Genomic DNA, 22,296 nt, shown 5'->3' on the forward strand with positions numbered 1-22,296 from the left:
GGGCAGGGAGGGTAGGGAGAATCACACGAACAACTCCAAGAAATTAGGCCAATTTACAAATTTGTCTAGATGCCTCCAGCAGTTGGCAAGAGCAGTGAGAACTAACTCTATTTTCCTCCTTTCTACTACCACCATCTCAAATTTTCTTCAGCTGATTCGGGCGCTAGGCAGGAGGAATACCTCACAGTGCTCTGCAGAAGATGAAGAGCTGCATGTTTGTCTCCTTGTTCTAAAGCCTCTGTCATCTTCTGTGGCAGAAAGGAACACAGCAAAGAATTAAGTCATTAACCTACTGCACTCTTAGTACTCACACATTGCTTCTAATTAATCTCTCTTTCACAAGATCAGCCACTTAACCCAAAGGGCTCCTTAGGATACAATCCTCTGTTCTACTGACCTGCAGTCATCCCACTTTTGGAGCCACAGCATAATAGGGATGCCTCCTGCACACAAATCTCTAAAGTAAAACTCTATGCAAGACAACCAGGATCCTTTGGATTGCCTGCCAGAGCCATGAATCCTACAACAACCTATAGTTAATCAGCAACATGGACTCAGTTACAGCACAAGAAAGAAACATTACTCATCAGCCTGTCGTATAATAAATCCAGTAACAGATTGATACCAAAGCTCAAATAGCACCAACAAATACTCAGAGACCTAACACTGTCCTTACATCTGGTAGGTAATTACAAGCCAGAAGTATAATTATTCCAGGACAGTTTGAAACTGTAACCATAACATGGAGTCAGGATAATTTGTCCTTGACTCCCCGAGTCTGACACTTCACAGAACGCTCTGCGGCCAGAACCATTTTGGTAGAAGTTGGCTGGATTTTAATTTTACTATTCATCTCCATAATTCCCAGGTTAACTAAATAACATAGCCATTTATGTGCCTGCTCTACCTGAACAACCCATCTCATCAAAATTAGGATGTTTCCGTAGCGGACACAGAGAAGGGCCCATGTCCCAGTGATTTTATCAGCTGTTACACCAAGTCTTCCTATCGAAAAAAAAAATCCCACACTGGGAGGGGTAGACTGAGAAGGCAAGGAGAATGATCACAACAAAACAGGTTAGTTATGTGCACTATTTTGAAGACTATTTTTAACATTTTCCATAGGTTGTTTGGGAGGAGCTGGTAGGTTTTCTTTTGGTTGGTTGGTTAGTTTTGACTTTTTTTGTTTTTAAATAGTTTTGTGCTTTCAAGGATCTAACGTTTAAGAAGTTATAGTTCATCTCCCAGCTATCCCTAAGCAACTGTCATTGGCCACAGGAAAACTCTTGCCTCTTGTTCTTCCAGTTCCAAACATGACCAAATTCAAGATATATTAAAACCATCTTGCCAACTATAGCTCTCGTTGGAGCAGAGAGGAGTTTGAATTGGTGGTACCCTTTCTTTCTTTCTTTCTTTTCAGGCTATCAGATGTTCGAATGATCAAAAAGTAAGTTGCCCTCTTACCTAGTCAGGCAAGAGCACTCATGGCCAGGAAAGTGTATTTTCAAAAGAAGTTCAAAGGAGGATTTTAACAATAATCTAAAATAAATCTTCATGTGGATATATAAATGTAAAAGGAACTACTAATATTCCAAGATATAGGAAAGCTTTATATATTCATATTCTACATTTAATGTATTATTTAATCATCACAAAAGAACATGCTCTATGAATCTATGCCAGCTCTCTGAATCTATGCCAGCCAGCAGAAAAACATAATTCAATTTCTCTATCAAGTTTTTCAAATTTAAGCTAGTTATGCAAATCAAGTGCTGAACTGGCTTTCCAGAGCATGCTTTTTTATTTTTAATTAACATCTGTGAAAACAATTAGAAGGCTGTATTTTGTTCAAAAGTATCATCAGAAAGCTGCTGTTAAATAAATTACTTCTGAGGTTTCAACACATACAGCCTCTGAAGTGATTTACTACAGAAGCTTGCAGCTGAATTTACTCTATATTCGTTTCAAATGTAGCATACTCTTTTTTGAAAAGGATTCTGCGATTATAAAAAGTTACTTAATTGAAAGACTTAAAGAAATAATTATATCAAAAATCAGAATACAGAGCTTCTCAGCAGTTTTTTGTTGAAGGTCTAGGCTAAGTAAAAAACCCCAACAACAAATAAATCAAGTTTGGTCACTGAGAGTATACAAACAACAAGGAAACTAAACAGCCTATACTTTTTCCTTTAAGCCAGCACACTATTTAAATGAGTAAGACTGATTCTTCTGAAATATGAAATGTAATTTACATTAAACCTTTCCACAAGCATTGGACTCTGCAAGAAAGCAAAGTAAATCCACAGAATCACTTATTTTCCTGACAACTTTGAACAGGAGTTTAAAAGTTACAAAAAAAAAAAAAAAAAAAAAAAAAAGAGCACTCCCATTAACGCTGTAGCCAAAAGGATTATGTGCACTGCTGTACTCTGGCTAAAGTCATCATACCAGAAAGAAATTCCTTGAAGGCTACATGGGAGCCGGTTCACAGCCCAGCTCCCAAAACACTGACCCTCTCCTCCCAGTTCAAAGCCATAGCAACAGCATCAGGCACGGCGCAGCCTCCTGCCGCAGCGCTTCCAGAAGCTCCGTGTTTCCCGCTCCCAGTGCACAGAACAGGTCTGGTTTTAAAACCCAGCGTTCACACTCAAGCCCCTCCGAAGAAGTGAACTTCCTTTGATGCCCCTTTCTCCTTTCTCTCAATAAAAGTCGTTTCCTTTCACATCTGCCCTCTGCAACATTCCTCCGTTAAAGTCACATCCTTTTACAGCAGTTGCTGGAACATGCCATAGCTCTGACGAGCTGAGAGTAATCTTTGAAGAGTTACATTAAGTTTCCATTCCCACTAACTCCCTCTGGTGATTGAGGGGAAGCTGGAACAAGCCTTTACGAGCCTCAATCAATAAACCAGAACTTACCTTCTATTTTTCTCCATCTCCTCCCTTACAAGTTGGGTTATTTTTTTTTTTTTAATAGGGTTTTTAAAGTCTGCCTGCCAGAAGCGTTGCTTGTTCGCTCCCAGCCACCACCTGCTCCGCGGGGACGGCAGCGGCAGCGCAGGTGAACGCCGGGACACGGAGCAAAGGTCGGTCCCGCGGCGCCCAGGCTCCAGTTTCAGCATCAACCGCCAACGTGACCGCCTCGGGAGGACAGACAGACAGTGTCCGTCGGGGCTGGTGGGCCACGCACCTCCTCTGCCAAACGTGCGATCTTTGGGAAGGTTTTCTTCGGGAAGGTTTTGCTGCGATGCTTTGCAGCAATCGCTCCTTTGCCACAGGAGCGGCCGCAGAGAAAGGGAGGGAAAAGTTGTTCATTAGCCTTAATCAACAGGCTGTTGCTCGCTATTTTTATGGTGCTTCGGTATTAAATCCGTTCCTTGAAAGCGGAACTGAGACGCCAGCAAACGGCTTGCTGCCATCCTCAAAGCAATCACGTTACCGTCACGGTTCACGAGCGAGTCTGCCCAATACCCTGACACCTACTAGAAACCAGTACCAACAAAACATGAATAACCCAGTCTATCTCAGAAAAGTGGATAGAAGAAAAGTTTTCAAGGTTACATTTTTCTAAAAAAAAGAATTGCACAGGTCACATGGTTGGGAAAGCACATTTTTAAATGGCTGTTGCTATTTTTTAAGAGAGGTTTCTGCTCTTCTGACCTTTTTTTTTTTTTTTTTTTGCTGTTCTGCAGGTACAGTAACTGAGTAGGAAATTAGATTCTTCAATCTTTATATCCTTGGAGACCATTGTTTCTTCCTTGTTTGGAGAAATGGTACCAAAATAGATAAAAATTAGAGAGTGATTGGCTATTGCTTTAACAACCAGAACTTTTCACTCAAATAAGCAAACACTGGTCAGCAAAACTACTGACATGGAACAGTAACAAATTGGTACCTGACATATTGGGCCAAGCTTGAAATCCATGTGACACTTAAGATCTGAAGAATTACACTAAAACTTGTTTTTATCACATCACAAGGGAGCTAAATTCGGATTTTAATTGACAATTTGTGCATCAATCTGCATTATTCAGTGCCTGCCCCTTCTTGAGAGTGGCTGGAGCACAGCACTTTAAAGAGGGAGATGGCCATCACGACCGCTTCTTTTTTTTTTCCCCAAACATCATGACTACTTAATTAGTTGGATGTAATTATGACATGATCAGAGGTGAAAAGCAGACTCTTTCCTTAAGGGAAATTCCGTATACAATTTTGCAATTACAGTAGATTTTTTTCTTTACTTAGTAATGGTGTAATTTGCTGTTGCTTATGGCTTGGTTTATTTGCCTCTCACAGGAGTAGAATTTTAAGTTCACGCCTTTTCTAATTAAAATCCTCAAAGGGACAGGAATGCAAAAATTGGCATTTGGTGGAAGGCTCATTTAATCTGCCTCTTACAAACACAAGAAGCAAAGCTAAGCGTGATGTGGTAACAACGGTATTTGAAACATTCTGGTTACAACATTCTGTTGTTAAGTACCTACAACCTGTCTTAGAGAAAAAAGGGTTGCTTTCCCTCCTCAGAAATACCTACTGAAATGACTCTGGCTGCAAACGTAAAAATAAACTCTCTGTGTGTGTGTATTTATATACAGGCACGATCTTAACCTTGGTTTAACATTATTCACAGAGTACACAACTTCCTCTCAGTACAGCAAGAGCAATTCAAACCCTCAGGCTTCATTGCTCATGTTTATGACCCTTCCAACCCCACTGGGGCACTAAACTATTTATCTTCAGATCCTTGTAATGTCAACATAAGTGTCTTCTCCACAACTTGCTGCTATGTTTAAGCTTTAGTCTGTTTGAATGTCCGTAGCACGAGTCTTCGCTGGGCTCAATGAAGCATAAGCTGTATAACTGACTTCATGGTTCTTGTTATCCTAATCTTTCCATCTGTTTATGTGATCTATGTTCAGCAGGCAAAGGAAAATTCATAATTATCCTTGTAACTCCATTGGTCTTGCTGCAGCTTCTTATCTTCTTTTGTCCCTTTCCTGACAGTTGGATGAAGACCTGATGAGTACCTACGTTGTTTTCTTAAGGATGGCAGGTGTATGAGATAGAGCAGGAGAGAGAGAGGATCTTGTGAAACAAATCTTCATCCAGAACTTGCAATTTGCAGTCAATATAATTTTAGCTAAAGCAGCTTTCTGATGAGTGGCTCTTATCAGCCTAACAATAAAACATTTGAGAAGATGCTGTTAGATTCATATGAAATACTATTGGGAAAATCATATCCGAGCTGAGTTCTAACTCTATTGTGCTCCCAGCTAATGGGAGTGTTGTGCTAGTGTTTGCTTGCCTATTAAGTTCTGACTACACAGCTGTGGAAAATGCAGATCCAACATTTTCACACTATTTCTAAATGGAGCAATGTAGTAAATACTACAGAAGTTCTTTATAAATATAAATATTTTTCCTTTTCATCTGTACCCATAAATGTACATTTCCCATCAGAAACAGTGGTGGCTTTACAGACGCAAAGAACGCTTAACCATTAATTCAGAAGAGAAGGAATAGTCTTCCAACTTCCTTATCACTACGCTTTCAAATTAAGAACCCCATCACAACTTTGAAGCTTATCCTTCTTTCATCCTCCCTCCTTCATTCACAGGGAAGATGAGAACAAGTATAATAATTATTCATTGCAAGAAGTGTCCCAGAATTTGCTGCATTTGCACAAATGGTCCTATAATTCTCTGAAAACAGACAATGTTCTTTCTGTGTAAACTCAGACAAATACTTAGCATTACTCACCACAGAATATTGGACCAGTAGTATTATCATTGGATGTAAGTGTTAAGAATATGGTGACTAGAGGTATGCTAGAACTACATAAGCATCAGTAATGGGCACGTTGGCCTGTAGCCAACAGCCAATGACACCCTGTTGTGGGCAAACGTTGACTGAAAGGATGTGGAACAGGTCTGGGCACTCCTGATGTGCAATGGATGAAACGGAAGGAAAAATGATTTGAAAATAATAATTATGAGAATGAAAGTGGTGAATCATGTGGCCACAACAAACTCAAAGAAAAGCCTGTGTAGGGGTAACAGCGTACCTCATTAAAATGATACAGGCAAAATTATTATGCAGAAAATTGGGACTGTATTTTTGTTCCCAATTGAATATAAACAACGGAATGTATACAGATGTTATTGCACTATTCAAAAAGTATGTAAACACACAGTATGAGCACCAGAGCTCAGAGGAATTTGCCCAGTTATCATCTGTGGGAAGGAGACTGAAGGCTGGGAGGGCTGCTAACGTGCCCAGTGCATTCTCTGCCGATCCCCCTAATACTGGGATCTGAAAGAACTATGCCAATCAACCAGATCCATCACTTCGCATAGGCGTAAGGAAGTTGAAATATGGGAGAAGTAATAATGCAGAATATTAACTGCAGAATGTGCAGCAGTCAGATTCGCTCGTAACAATTAGATGGAGAAACCCTGGCAGGAACACAGGGTGACGCTTTCAGCCAAACACACAGACTCTTCAGATGTTTACAGCCCCTTGGCAAGAATGCATGTGTTGCCTATCTTCCATGTTTCACAGTAAAAACCAACAAAACAAAAAGATAACCACATGTTAAATTGATGTTTAAAGAGAAACGGACAACAACAAAGATGTGGAACAACCAGCTTTGTTTGGCTATTTACTTATTCAGTAAACAAAGAAGAAGGTAAAGCAAAAATATAGAAATAACTTTGTGGTAACTGACTTTGAAATTCCCTCTTCAACTGCGAGGCAAATATGGCCTCCTAGAATTTCAATTCAGCAGCAGTTTTCACCTTCAAAGAGATTTACAATTACCTGGTAACTTTGACTTTTCTGTAATGACAAGAAAGTGCTGTGAAAGATGACAGTTCTCTTCAGAACTCTGAGTGGCAAGAAATTAAAAACCAGAGTTAAAATGACCTACATATTAGAAAATCCAGTCTATTCAAGCTTTAGAAAATTTCCTGCTCATGTTTCCAGTGATAGAGAGCTCCTCCTGTTTTCACATCCTCCACCCACCCCTTTAAATGAAAGCAAAGACGTCCTGGTAAGAGCATAATTCTAGTAGATGGCAGAGTATGATAAAAAACAGTCATGAAATCAACAATAACCCTGTAACGTACAGTCACTTCGGGAGCCGGTCCCTGAGCGAACCGCACCAACCCCTCGAGCCGTATGGAAAATTCTGGCTGCAGAGCTGTCCAGCTCCTCCAACACAGACCATGTGCCTCACAGTGCCAAACTTTTTAGATAGCAGATTTGTTGGTCCTGGTCAGCTTCGTTCGTTTGTAAGCGTGGCTTTACTAGCTGGCGTCTGAGCCAGCCTATCACGAGGTCTAGGGCTGAGGAAGGGCAGAGGTACATCAGTCTCTATGAAACTATGAGCCTTTTCTGTTATTATGGCCATGTAGATGATTTTGAATGTTTGGCCAGAAAAGCCAAGGAAAAGCCTGAGGACAGACTTGCCATTCCTCTGTCCTACCCAGTGCACTGGATGGATGAAGAAAGATGTGTCTAATGCGCAGCACAATGGATGAGACCTTTTACAGTTCCATAATCTCTAGTACTTTTCATAGCTTCCCATTAAAGAATATCTCCTTTATTCTCCTGTATTTTTCCCTGCTAAAGGCTGGATCTCAAGGGTTCAACTAGGTCAAAATATCTGTTCTTCTAGATTGTTTCTTTTTCAATTTAAACACATTTCTCTCATGTGGAGTTTTGCTTTTCAGGAAACTATATCTTAAAATAGCTACATTTAACTCAGCATAAGCCCAATAAGCTGTGCCACTGACAGAGACCCTCGTTTGGAAGCCAGTTTTGCCATTCTAATGGTGCAGGGCACAAACCTGAAATCTCTCAGCAGCTTGGCTGGACTTTGTGGACTACTATGGCAAAACAGAACATGGTTCATATACATAAAATCACTTATAAATAAATATTTTATATATATATATATTATACATATAATAAATTTAAACATACTGCTGGCCCTCAGCCTTGTTTTTATCCAAGCATTATCTTTGCTCATTTCCACTACATCTAGATTCTGTTTTCCTCAGAGGCGGTCTTTAAAAGACAGATCAGATATTTACTTTCTCTCTAAATGCCTACTATATTCTTCATAGTAGCACATTTATTCCACAGATTCTTCCTCCTATTAAATGAGTTGCACACTTAGCACAGGCTCTCGAATTCTTTAGTGCAAACCATGTGTACGGCTTCCAAGTGACTCAGCTGAGAGCTGGAGCTGGGCAATGGTGTTCTCCAATAAACAAAAACAACCCACTCACGTCAGTTGGTACTGCGTATGAGAACAACACCCACTGAGCTATTTTAATTGTGTTAGAGTTGGAAGGAAAGGCAGCATGCAAAGGGGTCAAATACAGACCGTTCCTCTAATGCGTAGATTGCTACCAAGGAAGAAAGTAAAAAGAAATCAGATTTTTTGTTTACAACGTGCTGAAACTTAAGTGTAAACTGCCCTACAATTTGCAGTCAGTATCAAAACACAAAAGCCAGAAGCAGATGCATAAGAAAAAGAAGAGCCAAGCCTGATGCTAACGTTTTGAAATGCAAACACATGCAACCAGTTTCATCAGCCACTACCTGCTGTGTTCCTTGGCTTGGTGGTAATAAGGATGACTTTATTTGCATTGGGATCTTCTGCCTAAAACCAAACATATTTAAAAGTTTCAGTGGCTGTCTGCATGTTCAGTATTTGTTAAGCATACTGTTTCAACAGCTGTTCAGCAGCTTAAGTGGCTTTTAAGATTTATTACTGTTTCTTGTTATTTCTCTGTTAATAGTGAGTTTTAAGTGATTCAGATTTCTAGCATTTATTTGGTTTTGCCTTTTTTTTTTTTTTTGGGGGGGGGGGGAGGTGTTGTTTGTTTTGTACAGTCTGAAAGGAGCTCAGAAGCTACTTTCCTTATTAGAAAAGAAAAGCTTTTATTACATGTCTACTAAATTCATAACTTTAGTACAGTCTTCTCTGCCTCAGAAGGACTTCTGAAGAAATAATATTTGGCTTTCAAATACGTCATAAGTGAAAGTTGTACACAACGGAGAAGAAATTCTGATTACTTAGTTATAGAAATTAACACTCCCCCCTCTTCCTAAACCCTGAAAAAAGCTGAGACCAAATCTTGGGATAACGACACAACTTGGCCAGAACAACCATGAATTATAGAAGATTTTTCTTCTAAAAATCCTTTATGAAAAAATCTGACTAACTTGGAATACTGATTCCCTTGAGAGGATCCACTTTGCAATGCACAACATAACAGCAGATCTGCTGAGATCTGAAGTGGAAGCAAAATGAATCCTAATGCATTTTATCACCCACTATAACATATGGAAGATGAGAGGATGAAACATGTCCTGATGTTTTAACCATTGAAATTAACGAACTACAACTTTTTTCCAAACTCATATCAATATAGTAACTTGTAATGTAATTGTGCACAACTAGCCGCAGCATATGGGTTCCCTTCATTTCAAGAATTCAAAATAAATCACCAAGCACCAACACCCATTAACAAAGCACTCTTTTAAAATGGGAGTAAATTTCTGGATCAGCACAGCACTCTGAGGGCACCATAGGGTGTTGCCTGGCTCCCATGGTCTCTCCCTACCTTGCTCATGGCCCAGGACCTCGTTTCAATTCCCCCAGGGACATCATCCCCAGCAATGCCATAGGATGTTGGCCTCCTGCTCCACCACAGTCCTGCCCTACCCAGCCATCTGCCTCATTGAGCTGGGCTGACCCATAGACTCACATCCTTGACCCATCTTGGCCCATCCCTCTGCTCAGGGACGTGCCTGATGCCTGGGGCTGCCCATGGCTGCCTTGCTCCCAGACTGGGGAGGCAGGATGGGCCAGTCCTGCTCACCCTGTGGGGATCCCCTGTGGATCCCTTCCCCCAGGGAGCAACCACCTACACAGTGCCCTGATGCTATGTAGCAGCGTCATTGCCAAACAAAAAAACAACCAAAGTAACAGCTGCCTTCAATTTCCATTAATGACACTTGTATAGGAGTGTAACTGGGGGCAGAAGACAAACGTGGGGTAAGCAGCCCGTGAAACCAATTTCTGTAAGGTTTGCTCTAGGCTAGTAGGGAAGGGAAACGCAACCATCCTGTCACACTTACCTCATTTTCTGCACTACTGTTCTCATTGCCCATTTTGATGTTGATGTCCAGTATCACGCAACAATCAAAGAAAGATCACTGGAAGAAAAGAAAAAGCTCTAAGTCTTCTGTTAAAAAAAACCCTAAAAGCATCAACAAAAAAACCTGGAAATTTTGCAAGAATGTCATCTTAGGCACCCTATCGGCCACCTTTCCTGACATTCAGTCTTACAATGATTTTATGTCATAAATCAGAGGATGATAACTCCTAATGCTTTTACTTCGTAAAGTCTCCCTGCTGCCTTCTCTACGCTGGCTCCACTTATGCTGAAAGACACTCCTTGAAACGCAGTTTTGTTACTCTGTTCCTCAATTATCCCACGTCATTTGAGCAGAAAGGCATTTTCCTTGCCAAAGTTACCCTGGACGGACAGCCCACACGAAAACTTTATTGTTTTCACTGTATTCAAACCACTTGTATGTCTTGGAGATCCTGGACTGAGCTGCATGCTCACATGGCAAGAACCACAATATTAAACCTGACTGTTACAGTAACAGAAACAATTTTCCATATATGTACTCATCTTTAAGAAAGAGTAAATGGATTTTTTTTTTTATCCTTATCACTGGAGTCGTACCCTGCTTTTCTTAGGCATTATTTTGCTTACTTTGTTATGACCTAAACACATTTTCTTGACACTTGCCAGGATCTGCCCGCCTCAATTACTATAGGGTTTATACTACTTCAACTCTAATTATTTAATTTCAAAAAAATCCTCAGAGTATTAGAACTGTAACCAGCAGCTCTGGAATTAGTGTCTCCTCAGGCATTATTAATTTCTGTATTTTTCTGAAGAGGATACTCAGTAGCAAAGGTACACAGTAGAGATTCATTTATAGACATTGACTGCTTGTTCTATTTTATTTTGGAGCTCAGGAATTTAAATTCATTGTATTTATTGTATTACTGAATAGGTGAAAATTACACACTCTCTTCAATTTATTTTTCCAAAGAATGTGAGATTGGTCTGCGGCATATGTCAAGAAAACGCCATTAAAGTCAGGCTGTAAAAGAAAGTTTGCACTTTGTTAGCCAAGGAAATCATATAAGCTTTTAAGGAATGTTATTACTTATTACTACAGTACATTTTTTTAAACTTGAAAGATTGTTTTTCTCCACAGGATGCTTGGAGAGAGAGAGAAGTTTCGTATTGTGCTTTTAAGCTATGCTCTGTTTAAACTTGAGTGTCTTCAGGGGATATATTGGTGCTTGAACTTGCTCCTGTTGAAATCACTGGGGCCAGGATTGCAGTTTTAGTGATTAATTAGCAACACTAGGATTTATCTGCTGAGGTTGCTTCCAAATCCTCTACTGTTTTAAAACAATGCTGAACTAAATTATAGACTGTATGTAATATTTTCAAAATCACTATTCCCCTAGTAAGAAGTACTCCATCACGGAGTAGTGTGCGCACACAAATCTTTTCAGGCCCAGCTCAGTGAAATGCTCCAAGACAACAGGTTAAGATTATAGTATTTTACGTATGTATTGATATAACTAAACATTCTCACACTTAATGCAGCTAACTAAGGTCTCACTGCACAGGAGAGAAATAACTTGGCTATAGCAATACGCTTCCCTCAACAGCCAGGACATTTCCCTACGAGTGAATAAACTGCCATCTCTGTGCCACTGACCTAACGAGCTTTCCTCTTCACAGCTCATTTTCTGTTTCCACAGACAACACGTGAAAACACCAGGAAATTTATAGCTCTCAAAACTGTTCCCTCACAAGCATTTGCAGTAATAACATAAGCTGGCGGATGAATGAAACTCTTCAACTCCCCATGGAGTTGTTTGGTTAATTGGGATGGGGTCTTGTATATCAGCTGTGAAAATGCAAATTTTGCTTACTAAGTTCTTAGATAGATTAGCCAGTGTACGACATAACGTTGCTCTATTTATTTTAGAGCAAATTCGCTCCAGTGCAAAAAATACTCTCAATGCTTCTGCACCAACTCAGCAATACTGACTGTTAAGAACAGCAACTGCTAGTAGAGGCCAAATTTGTAATATTCAGTTAAAAGAAAAAAATACTTTATTTAATTTTTTAATTAAAATGTACAGGAATCAAAATCGAAAATTACAAAAGCATGGTATAAGTGCTAGCTATCACAAATCTCCACTAACATATCATATCGTGCTGTCTACTTACTCTTTTCTTTCCCTAGAGTATGAAATTTCACAATTGCCACACAATTCTCACATTACCATCTGCTTAATAATGAAGATAAATGTCATAAATAGGGAATAAAGTCATTATAGATTCTCCACTAATGAGACAAGTGATAATAATGAGGAGTGAATTACATTGCAAAGTAACTAAGATAATTTTTCAGATTACAATGTTATTGTAATTTCTTTTACATACATTATTTCTAAAACATTTTCTCAATGCACAAAGCATTACTTAGGTTGCAAACTACAAGTAAGTGCTTTATCATATGTATAGAGTTTCAAATAAACATTAAAAACATGCTAAAAATCCATTCATTAACTAACATAGGTTAACCGAAAGATAATCTTTCTTATCTTTCTGTACTATCTTTTACAATTTACATATCATTATTAAAATCATTTTAACGCTACATATATCAAAAACTGCTCACTAGTACCAAATTGGTCTGATCTGCCTGTAGAGACTTTTGTACCTGTACAGTAAAACAACTGCTTTCCTGAAAGTGAGTGAGCAAGAGAATGCTTAACTTTACACTTACATTCCAGGATTAATCTGGCAGCTTTGGATTCACTGACACTTTTGGAGCATGTCTTCAAACCATTCCTTCCATCTTCACCTTACAAGTTTTCACCTTGTTTTCCTCCAACTTCTCCTCAGACCAACATGAAATGTAGGCTTTCTTTCAGGGACCCACCTTCATAACCTGCTGAACAACCAACTTGCCTCCACCCCAGGCGAAAAAAGAAAACAGGTTTTACTTCCTCCACCCCGGCCTCCCCCTGCTCCTGGGAGACTGCTATGGCTCTGCGTGTCATAAATTGAGTACTAATGTTTTTCACAAAAGCAACCCCGGAGAAAATGGATTTTGGTGAAAACATATTTCACTTCCAGTGTTTCCTGGCCTGTGGTACGAGCAGCGCTTCTGGCACTACAAAAATTGTTGGTGAAACAGTATCAACAATGCATTGAAGTCATGAACGTGTTTTCAAGGGAAAATTAGTATTGAGGGGAATATCTATGCAGTTCTGTTTTCAAGTTAGTTTACGTCTTTCATTTACCCATATCACTCTTGAAAGCTCTCAGAAATACCTGCTAACAAGTGTTGAGGTTTCTGTTCAGGTTATGCTGAAATCATTTCCCGTTTAATCATCCTGAAGGGTGGAGACATGACAAAACACTTTGAAATGTGATGTTGCGAGAAGTACTGGTTTATGGGTGAGCTAATTGTGATTATCAACGCTCATTGTCCGTTCCAGCCATGCTTCCACAAAGGGGTGATCAGAAAGACAGCTGATAACAAAAGACAGTGTATTCATCGTTAGCGGCAACTCCAAGTGATCAACGAGTTTCTGCAAACACCAGCGGAGCTTGTTGGTGCCACACAGCAAAGGAATTGCCAGCTGTCGCTTTACTGCACCTTGATGAGCTGCCAGGCAGCATTACTGACTCCAGCATGGACAACTCATATCTCACATGAATAAGACGCAGGGTTTAATGGGGTAGCTATACGTTGCCTGCTGGCTTTCCTGTGGTTGTTCTCCGTTCCACAAAGTCTTGATCTGCCAACATCTTATAGAATCATAGAATCATAGAATGGTTAGGGCTGGAAGGGACCTTCAAAGGTCATCTAGTCCAACCGCCCTGCAAGGAACAGGGATATCTCCAACTAGATCAGGTTGCTCAGGGCCTCGTCCAACCTGGCCTTGAACGTCTCCAGGGATGGAGCATCCACCACCATCTTGGCTTGAAAACATTAGGCATGTGAAGACCAGGAATGAACAGTTGCAAGGTCAGGGACTACATGAGTAGTCCTGTCTTTTTAACCTTTCTTTTTTTGTCAGGTTGGTGATCCAGCATTCCAAACCTCCAGCATTATTATACCACCTTAAGCCACTGTTACTGATCGAAGAACTCCACAGATCTGAAATAAGTCACCTGTGTTCCCTGAGCTTTTTCAGGTTATAAAGTACGTACAAGTGGGTTTGACGGTATGTGGGTAATACAATGTCAAATAAATCTGTGCTATTCCTCTAAGAGGTCAAGATGGAAAATTCAAGATGTATAGTGAAGCTCAAAACCTAAAAGATGTGAAAGTGGTTGTCATACGCCTTTTCTCCGGTATCCCCATTCTACTTCAGAATCCAGAAAACCTGAAGTTCATAGAATCAAAGTTTTAGTGTGCTCTCCCTTAGAAAAAAAATAAGGCCATTGTAAATTCATTGCCTATAGACAACAAATTATAGGCTCTCTGCCATGAATTTAAGAACAGGGATCCTGTGGGAGCTCAGGAAAACACAAGCCTGTTAATATATCCTCACTTCTGCTAGCCACATTATTTCCTCATAAGCAGAAACCGAACTCGATATTTGGTGCTATTCCATTTCTAAAGCTAAGGCCAGAAAATGCCACAAAGTGAAGGCGATGAAGCTGCCTTGCTAAACAATTGTCTGGCACAAACTTGGGGGAAAACGACCTTCTGGTAGTCAACCATGATTTCTGATTGTGTATTTTTATCAACACGTGTGCAAAGGAGAACCCCTCTGCTTGGCTAACCTTGTGCATGGTTTGCAAAGCCACACAGACAACTTAACTCCTGCTAGAACCACGAGTCACGCAAAACGAGGGGAGCGGTGTACGTGCTAACGGACAGCAACCACGCTCTCTGAACTCTGGAACTAGAACAACTCTGACGGCACTGAGATTATATCTCTGGGTCAGTTTTCTGACCCACTGTTGTGTTTAAATTAGGATACACTCAGGTCCGATCCCAACTATCCCAAGCAACACCTATTCACTGCAAGTTGTCCCCACTTGTGCAGATGCTGCTCTTCTGCTCTGTTCCAGTATGAAGACAAATCAGTTTGCATAAACCACTAACTGTGAGAGCATTCTTCACGCTCTGATGTCTTGACTTATTCTCTTTGATTTTGTGATAGAACTAGTGGGAGAAGAAGTACTCACATCAGGCTGCTTTGCTGTTACTTGCTGGAATTCCTCTGTGTTTCCTCATCTATGCATCATGCTCGTCCAGGGAAAGAAGGTCTTTTCTTGATCAACAGAGAATCTAACCCAGGAGGACTGGAAGATTCAAACTAGGGAAAAAAACAGCTCAGACTTAAAGGTAAGCTGTGTAGAGGGTTAATGAGCTAGGCATTTCAGTAAGATCCAAACAATTTGTCACGAGTGATCAAATTTAATCCTAGTACATACAGTATTTGGCATACTTACCAACCACACACTCCTCACATACATTACCTTATATATTGAATACATGCTACCTTAGGTATTTATATAAGACACTTCAGTTTGAGCTCATTTTACTTTATGGTATAAATACTGTCAAAATAAGACAAAATGTTTTCATGTTCTTTAGTTTCACATGATCAATATTACACACACAGCATTGCAAAGCTCTGCTGAAGCACTGAGCATACCATTATGCACCAGCTATTCTCGTAGGTAAGAGAAGAAAGGGAGGGTGTTTAAAATCTCACTCTTCTCTGATCCTGATGTAACTAATGCAAAATCATTCTTAGTTTCTGCATATTAGAACAACATCGTGGAGATCTGCAAGAATGACTGACCTATGATAGTCCTTCAGCCCTTGTTTTCTTACAAATTCTAACGCAGCAAACATCAAGATCTGGGAGGGAAAGATAATCCTATCCTGAGAGAATTAGTAAACACGTAATGATTTAAAAGTGCCAACTGGATGGGAAAGATGTTGCTTAGCAAATCAGCAGCTGGATCTGCTGTAAAATTGTGATGTTGCTTGGCAACAGAAAACTGAGCTGGCCTTTTGTGAGAGTTGTGAAATGGTATTTTGCTGCCCTTCCTCCAAGATAACCAGAAATCGTCTGTTGGGACCACACCACTGAATACAGGGTAGGACTGAGGATTTAAATGACAGCTCTTTGATGCAGCCCAGCCTTGGCTGATTTCTGCCACTTAATGTACAAGTATGAAAGAAAAGAAACAGGGAAACTCTGAGTATCTGCTACTAAGACAAAAGATTTTTCAAAAAACAGATTAAAAGTTAAAATATCTTTCCCATTTCTTTAATTTTAACATGTAACAACCTGGGCTGGAAAAATCTGATCTGTGGCACACTTCCATTGCTTCTAAAGATGCCAGCGCAGCACTCCAGGGCACTCCTGCACCATGGGTGCACCACACAGGTCTCACTGTGGCACCAGAAGTGGTCATGCTGCAAAATCACAATGTTCAGGAGAAGTGAAAGGGAATTCTTTTGCTACAGTGTGAAACCTGGAAAAAACCATTGTGATCCAAAAGTGTTTTGACTTCTGACGGGATTCAATATTCTTCGTATAGTTAAGGTATTTGGAAAAGTTTTATTCATCCTCACAGTAATTAAGTACTTAGATATGGCAGTGGTAACAGTTAAAGAAAACAGGAAGGCTTTGTTTATACATAGTACCATTAGAAGTGATCAAGATCTGCAAGACTTTACCTCTCATTTTAGTCTCTGTACAGACAGTCCCTCCTCCCTCCTTCACATCTCTTAGTCTAGACATTCATGGCACAAAAGGTGTAGGAGAACACACGTATTTCTTTGGAGATTACTTGATTTGCCCAAGGTTAAAAAAACCCACCAAGTGGCAGAACTAGGACATCAGGACGGGCTTCCTCAGCATGCTCCAGTTTGCCAGACTACACTGGAATTTGAATTAAGTCATTCGAACCTCCATCAGGAGGTACCCTTCCTAAAGCAACATGGAGGTGCTAATTAACTTTATTTTACATTCTCTCTAGGAATATTTTCCCAGCTGAAATAAATAAGTTAATAATTTCAGCTTTTAACAGAACTTTCATAATACTATATCGTTTCATGCAATAATAAAAGTAATTCTGGAAATCTTAGGTATGATTCTGTTGCTTAGAAGAGATATTTAGTGTCACATTGGACACCTTAGGATATCCTGCTTATCCCTTAACTGCCTCTCTGGAAGATAAGGGTCTCAGATAAGACTTGTGTTTTATCTGCCAGTCCCACAAGGATGTCAAGGCCACCTCAGGGTATCTAAAATGGTGCTCAATGCCTACATCCATGGTCTGAATAATCTTTCTCTTGTGCTTTGAGCATTAAATGTTTTGAGCATATGTATATTCCATTTGTTTGCACTGATTGCAGATGCCAAAGTACTGCAGAGGACCTAGTCTTTAAGATGCCAAAAGGATTTCACGAAATGTATATGATCCAAAAAATAACATCCAAGTATTGGAGCATTTCTCTTTCCAAACCACATTTATACCAACAGTTTTTCACCAGATTCCATATGCAGCACTGAAGTCGATGGGAATGCTGTTGATCCAGATGAAACATATAGCTCTGTGCAGTGGCACTGCATTCCTCTCTCTGCCCACATGCAATGTATGGCTACGGAGAGCTGGATAAAGGCTTTGTATTTTCAGTTCCTAACACCACAAGCAGCTGACAGGGCTTGGGAGCTATAGGGGAGGCTGACCTATACAGCTCATCTGGTCAATCGGTGCCTATCGTTGTGCAGGACCGCAAATGATTTCCTTATTATTACCGCCTGCCTTTTATAAACAGCTGATTACGATTTATGAAAAATATCTCACCCATATTTGTATTAAGAGACATATATGACTGCATATTCCAGGTCCACAGCCAACTTGGCAGAGTGCACGTGTTTTTACACTCCAAATGCACACAGTCATTCACTCAACGTGAAGGATCTCTGTTCCTAAACCTCCAAGACGAGGCAGGAAGGACATTACTCTCTCTTGGAGCAAAGTTTTGGAAGGAGTGGTGGGAGGTCTGAGGTGAAGGGTGGATTTACAGAATCTGCTGGCTCTCTGCTCCCAGAGCTGGTCTGCCTGCTGTGGTGTCCAGTCACGGCAATGGGGATGGGGGACACAACTCAGAGAGATAAAAATCCATATTATATTGAGGCAGAAAAGGAGGCATAAGCAAAGTGAGGACCAGTTTGGTTTAACACATCTCTAGAGGCACATTTACAGCATGGGAAGAATGCATCACAAGGTGAATTATTTCTTGCCTCTTTTCACTTCTCTCTCTTTCAAATCTTTTCCTTGCTGTCCCCTCTGTAGTGTTTACCCATTTCTTCTGTCCACACATTCCCTTTTTTCTCCTCCTTTTGGCCAAGATACTCAGTGGAAAGACACAGGAGAGCAAAGAGTTGCCATAAGGTCTGGTTTTCTGAGAGCTGAGGAGAATGGCAGAAATAGCGTAAAGCTGCTCAGAAGGTAAGAGATCCCTTCCTTCTGGTTCTCCTTTAGCCGTGGAGTCTGAACAAGCTGTCAGCAACTGTCTCTCCCTAATTGTGGATGGCAACAGTATTTAATCTCCTGCCTTCTTGGCCTGAGGTGTGTGTTGACATGTCAGAGTTGGCAGGTTGCAGCTGCTTTCTGGGCTTCATGCTAACACACGCTTCATGCCCACGCAAATATCACAGGAGAGGAGGGCTCATTCTTGGGCTTCTAGAAAGCCTCCAACACTCAGAGACTTTCCTTGGGCTGAGGGCAGGATGCATCTTTAAAGATGATCTAATGCCATGATGGTGGGAAGTGGTCCTAGTGATCCATGGTGGCTGGCGGAGATAAAGTTAACTAAGCTGCCCACTGTTGTTACAGATGGCACAAGCCTTCATCCTTTTGACAGACATAAACCTAATCAGCTTCATCTAACTCATAGAACAAATTGCCTTGTCCATCTGGGTCTACACTATTTATACTCATGTTATCATTTTCCACTAATATAAACAATATCCTGTTTCAGAATTCACTCTTCATTTACAGGTATATTTTTCCATTGGCATTTCTTCATCGTTAGTGAATACGTTAGTCACAGGCTTTACAGTACTTCAACTCAATCTTAGTTTTGATTTGGGGAAGGTTCCCTGGAGCCTTCTATTTTAAAAGCCACTACCACAAAGGCAAATATCAAGAGCTCAAATTTAGAGTAGGATAATGCAGTTTAGGCACCATTCATTGTTACCAGATCATCACAAAAACCTTAAGGACTGTCTTTAACTGACTCCTCAGTCTTCTTTTGCATGGCTGCTCAGTTGAATCAAAGGATTCAAGGGGAAAATAGGCTTATAATTTGCATTCATCTTAAACATTCATTCATTACATTAATTTTAAACATCATAACAGTGATGAAACAAAGATAATGTCAGTAAGGAAGCATTCTCATTATTATGCAATTATTATCCTTTGAAAAAAAGCATGTAAAAGTTATTTTAGCCTTACTGTTTTTCTTTCCTTCTTTATTTATATCTTTAATGATACCTCTGTGACGCTATGGCGCACAAAAATGTTCTTGGATGGCCCTTACAAAAATCTAAGCAAGTATTTAGGTTCTGATTAGCGTTGAAATGTGATGGGTCTTTTTGTGCAGGGCTAAATCAGTGTAACATCCTTGAGAAAAGTCCCTAATCTCATACATATTCTATGTAAAATAACAAAATAACTATTGTTATCCATAATTATGCACATTATCGTCAATTATTATTGACATTTCTAAGCAGGGATTGTAATACTGAATGAAAATTTGGGAAGAAAATCTTCAGAAATCATCAGTGAATGGCTACAATATTGGCTTCCTGAATCTGCAAACAGCCTGGTTCTTAAATATGTGAAATTTCCCTTTCATCTCAGTAAGATTTTAACATCAAAATCGAGCTATGATTTTAGAACATCAGCTGTGGTTACTTTGCTTTTGGTCATTACAATAGATGGAACTTGACGGATGAACAGATCGAGTTTGATTCTGCAGTTGGTTTCTATTTATCTGTTATTTATCTATTGTCTACTGTCATTGAGCTATTCTTTTATCTCTAAGAAAATAACAAAAGGTAATAAAGTGAATGGAAACAAGCAACATTGCCCTAGTTCTTCTCCAGCTGCACCTATGATGTCTATAACCTGAGCCCACAGTGCCATCACTGTAATTCAGTGACTGGAGTCATATTTGGATGAGGACTCAAAAGTAAAACCAATAATTCTTTGGGGTACAAAATCCCAAGAGGCAGCACCAATATCTTAAATGACAGCAGAAGACCAGTGCAGTGTGAAAAGCAGCACTCAAATATTTCAGCTTATAGATTTTTCTTGAGATTTTGTTTTTCAGATAGTAATATTACGTGTTTACGATAGCCTTATGACTGTTTTTTTGGATATTAAAGATCCAAGTACTTTTTGTACTGCATGTCCTTGACCTCATGTCAAAAAATGCCTTTTCTTGTTAAAGTAGGAGCTAATATTCAAAATAATGCCTAGGCTGATGCTATATGCAAGTTCACAGATGGAACTTTTGTCTCCCAGTTTACAGAAATTGATTTTAACTCATCACAAAGCACTCTGAGATATTAGTAAATTAAAAAATATAAAACTTCTACTCTTAACATGAAACCATGACAGAATGTAGGGAGCTAAATATTGGTCACTAGTACCCAAAAAGGGGATACTAACCAGATTTCAAGTCAGTGGAATGAGCACAAAACAAGGCCTACAGTTGTTTGTCCAGTTTAAAGTTCATGTACCATTGGAGTACATACAGTACCACATTCTGTAATTAAAGGGCTAAAGTGAATCAAGATTGGTATCTTCTTGTATCCAGAAGTGTGTGGGTTTGTTTGTGGTTTTTTTTTTTTTCATATGAGCAAACTCTTAAGGGTTACTTTGTGAAGTCCTGTACATCTAGAAAGGAGCAATATTCTTTTCTGAAAAGTATGATAGCCTATAGGTTGAATCAAACCTCTTTACACTTCACATGTAAGAATAGAACTTGCCATAGAAAGGTATGACAAGACTGTAGGATATGTTAATGTAAAAGGCTTAAGTACAATTCCCAAACCCCTTGAAACCTTTTTTGCCAACAGAAATGGTTTAATAGTGCCATGGTTTGAATATTGGCTTTGGCCTGGTAAGTCTTCATGCAGGGACTAAGTATTGCATGTGTGACAATTAAGAAATGTTAAGGCTAGCTTACTAGAATGCAAGAATATCTCCACGCTCAATGCTTCTGATATATGTCACCTTTTGATGTGAACAGTGCAATGATTTACGAGTCCACCAGGGAAACTGAAAAAAACCCACTTTATGTAGACCCTGAATTTAAACCTCCTGCCCCTTGCGTCATGCAGAGATTTTCATATGGGCTCAATAAAACTGTGCAATGCTCCAAATTTGTGGGTAAAATCAGCTCTTTCTCATAAAGAAAGTGGTTAAGTATAATTTTCAGTTTACAGTTGGAAGTGGCATGGAAACTGTGAGTAATAGACAATGTAACAAGTAGGCATGCAACTTATTCCAACATTTAATAATAATTACTGTAGTTTCAATTGCACCAATATGGTATATATACAACACAGACACATACAGAAATATAAAACCAAAATCTTTAGAGTCTAATCAAAAGCTTTTTTGTGAGGATGAAAAATAGGTCAACAGCTCACATTATGCGAGGCTAATCATAACAAAAGTGAAAGACAGCTATGTATAATACATCACACACATCCCTCTGAAGTGTTGGAGAATTCATGGTCTATACCATGCTAAAACCAAAATGGAGCACATTAAAATCTAGGCATTTAAGGTCCAAACCTGCAGATTTATTAAGCTGTGCTGTAAAAAGTAGGATTTTGATCCTCGTGAACTGCTTTTTTGTATTTTTTCCCCCCTTCCCTTACTGCAGCAATCTTTGTGCTTCTGGCTTCAACTAGGAGTTGCTCACGATGTCAGAGTGTGTTAACATCAAAAGCTGGTTTTGCTCCAGAAGATCTAGACACATCCTCTCTGCCTCTTGGAGGTGAAAACCTTAAGTGCACAGAAATGACGTTGTTTCGCTGACACTTCATAGAATCATAGAAAATTGGGCGGAAGGACATATCCCTCCTCCATCTCAGTGTATG

At 39.7% G+C, this 22,296-nt stretch overlaps 1 pseudogene; it reads right to left on the reverse strand.

Annotated features, from left to right (window-relative positions):
* LOC104376386 (uncharacterized) overlaps positions 1-10,187 on the reverse strand; it is a 54,131-nt pseudogene extending 43,944 nt beyond the window's left edge.
* Between the last annotated feature and the right edge of the window lie 12,109 nt (positions 10,188-22,296).

This window comes from Tauraco erythrolophus, chromosome 9 (assembly GCF_009769465.1).
Source record: "Tauraco erythrolophus isolate bTauEry1 chromosome 9, bTauEry1.pri, whole genome shotgun sequence".
Lineage (NCBI taxonomy): Eukaryota > Metazoa > Chordata > Aves > Musophagiformes > Musophagidae > Tauraco > Tauraco erythrolophus.